Source organism: Arachis ipaensis, chromosome B10 (assembly GCF_059453495.1).
Source record: "Arachis ipaensis isolate K30076 ecotype BB chromosome B10, ASM5945349v1, whole genome shotgun sequence".
NCBI classification, from domain to species: domain Eukaryota; kingdom Viridiplantae; phylum Streptophyta; class Magnoliopsida; order Fabales; family Fabaceae; genus Arachis; species Arachis ipaensis.
The window spans coordinates 83,211,211-83,214,752 of NC_142435.1; positions in this window are offsets into that span (position 1 = coordinate 83,211,211).

The following is a 3,542-nucleotide window of genomic DNA, read 5'->3' on the forward strand; positions in this document are numbered from 1 at the left end:
GTAAATGGTGGTGGAGTTTCGTTTCCTTTTCTTTCTTTCAAGCCTAAAATAAGGAAGATCATGTATGAAATAGAACATGCATCCATAGTAGCTTAGGAATTTTCAATTCTGTCTTTAAGATTTCATTGCTTAAGTCTATGTGTGCTGGTCTAAGTTCCCGGTTTTCGTTTTCATCCTGCTTAAATGTATGCTTGTCCTTTAAGCTAAATAAAAGAAAATGTCATGAAAAACCAGAGTGGGGTTCATCTTGTAAAGTAAGATCTCAATGTTTGTGGTGTGGTAATTGGTTAGCTAAGTTGGTTCACCAACAAGGTATACAGGCAACTAGATGTTCTGAATCATATGCTTGAAGAACATTCTATGAGACTAGCTAAACAACAAGATCCTAATAAGAAAAAGGAAAGAGAACAGTGAGAGTTTGAAAAAGAAAGAAAAAGAATAAGAAATAAGGCTAGGAACCAAGGATTTAAATCTTGAGGGATGTGTCTGTGGTGTTCCTGTGCAAATGATTTGCTTGGATGAATAAGTTCTCAGGAGTGCTTCATCACTTGGTAACTAGGGTTAACTAACCCGGGATTATGAATTGAAAATCCACTATCCAGAGAAACCTTGCTACAGAACACTTAGTAACCCAAAGAGGTGCTGGACACCAAGGCCTCAAGAAAAGAAAATAACAAACCATATGCTAGTGGTGTGCATGTTTGGGGGAGAGAGACCTGAGAGAGTAGGTCCTTAGGGGTGTTTCAACACCTAGAACCTTGAACCAACTGGTTCGGGAGTGTTGGCTGAAAGCTTATCTTAAAGAGTCGCCCCCTCACAAAGCACTTAGCCTAAGAATGCAATAAACCCTGAAAAGAAGGGGGAGATCAATGAATAAGGATCTCATAGGATGAAATCAAGCGAGTATTCAAGAGCATGTAAAGGACCTGAAAACCAGTAAAGGAATGAACCTAAGTTGCTATGCATGAAACCCCATAGACCAAGAACTTGACTTCTAAAATAAGGACTTGTTTCTCTTGTTCTTTCATTCATCATTCTTATGTTTCAGTACTTGCTTAGGGACAAGCAAGCTTTAAGTTTGGTGTTGTGATGCCAGGGCATCTTGGCCAGTTTGACTGACCTTCTTCTTTACTATTTTAGGGTAGTTTCATGCATTTTCTTAGTAAATAAGCAAGTTTTGGGTGAATATACACTTACATCTTGATTCAAGCAAACATTGTGAACTTTACATGATTTCATGAGAATTATGCATGAATTGAATGATAAAATGGATGATGCATGATCTCATGACTTGAAACAAAGCTTTGATGCACCTTGTTTGTTTGATTTCAGGACAAAGGAAGCAAAGAAGAGCCACGTTAGCAGCCACGTTAGTCTCACTAACATGACCACTAACGTGGAATGGGAGCAAGCTTGCGATGTTAGTGGTAAAGTTACCACCAATAACGCCTTCGAAAGCCATCATAACCCACGTTAGTTGCTACGTTAGTTATATTAACATCGAAACTAACGTGGAAGGAAAAAGAAGCTCCAACGTTAGTGATAAAAGTAAGCACCACTAACATTCCAAAAGGCCACACATAGCCACGTTAAGAGTCACGTTAATCTAATTAACGTGAACTCTAACGTGGAGTAAGAAGAGATCGCCTAGATTAGTGACATTCACCTTTGTCACTAACACTGGATCAGGCAAAGATTGCCTACGTTAGTGGTCACGTTAAGACCACTAACGTGAATGGTGACGTGGAGCAAGGGATGATATGCCAACGTTAGTGACACTGACCTTTGTCACTAACGTTGGAGATGGCAAGCACACCCACGTTAGTGGTCATGTTAATGCCATTAACGTGAAGTACTAACGTGGAAGGAAGGGGCGTTTTGAAGCGTTAGTGACAAAGGTAAGTGTCACTAATGCCCTCGAGTTTTGGCATGCCCACGTTAAGGGCCACGTTAGTTATACTAACGTGGATCATTAACGTCGGAAACAAGGACAAGGAGCAGCGTTATTGGTAAAAGTAAGTGTCAATAACGCTTGCGAAGGGCTAAGAGGCTACGTTAGTGATCACGTTAGTACCACTAACGTTAAATTTAACGTGGATCAACTGGTTTGGAACATTAGTAACAAAGTTATCGTCACTAATGCTTTCAAACCCAAGTTTACACTTAAATTTAATGCCACTAACGTCCTAACTAACGTCCTACCATGCCTAACTCACATTTTTTTTGCAAGCAAAGCTGAGTCTACTGAAGACTGTAACTGCTTCAACTAAAGATCAAGGGCCCAAATCCAAGACTTGAAGAGCTAACTAGAAGATCAGAAGAGTAGTATATATAGGGATAGTTTTGAATTAGGAAAAAAGGTCTGTAATTTAGGGAACTATACTTTGTACATTTTACTTTCTCTGCAACTTCTAGTTTAATTTCAGAATGTACTCTTCTCAATCATCTTCCATTTCCAGAGCTATGAACAACTAAACCCCTTTTCATTCGGTTAGGGGGCTCTGTTGTAATTTGATGGATCAATTATAGTTTTCATTCTTCTTATTCTTTCTTTTCTCTTGATTTACTAGAAAGCTTTCGATCTTAAATCAATTGGTTTGTTGTTTTGAGAAAGAAACTCTCCATAATTGGATCTCCTCTGAGCCTTGGAAAAGGGATGAGGAGATCATGCTAGAATTGCTTTCTCATGTTGGACCAAATTGGGGTTTGGATGGATAAAGTGACATAAAATCCTACAAACACTTTGATTTGGAAATACATGTAGTATAATCAGTGACCATACTTCATCTCTTCCCATGAGCAATTAAATCAAGGAATTGGGCAATTGTTCAAGCTTAGAGATATTGGATTTCCAAGAAATTGGGATCCAATCACTTAAGATTGCCAAGGAGATCAATGAATGCATTGATTGAGGAAGAGATGAGAATAAACTTGATCCGGAGAATGCAACATCTCCTAAGCCCAATGAATCCCCCATTTCTGATCTTACCCATTCTCTTTACCTTTTGCCATTTACTTTTATGCTCATCTCCCTAAATCCCCATTTAAGATTCTGTAATTTAATTTCTATAATTTACATTCCGCCATTTATTTCCAACACTTACATTTTTTGTTATTTGTTTCCCGCCATTTAATTTTCTGCAATTTCTCAACTCAATTTCTGCTTAGCTCAACTAGAATATTCCTCTAATTAAAGTTGCTTGACCAATCAATCCATGTGGGAGTCGACCTCACTCTATTGTGAGTTTTTACTTGATGACAATTTGGTATACTTGCCGAAGGAAAATTTGTTGAGAGACAAGTTTTCATGCATCATATCACTTAGGAGTGAACTTATTGGTCTCTCAATCACTGCTTGCTTGGACAGTTGCCCAATCTGCCTTTCTAAGTTTCTAATTGAGGCTTCATGATTCTTGCTGGTCATCTCCTGATGCATCATCATCTTTCCATCAGTATCTCCAAGTTTGAGATCCTTTAAGCATCTTGTGGTATCTGTGGCTGATTGTGGGATGTTGAGGGTGGATGGTAGTTGTTTTGGTTAG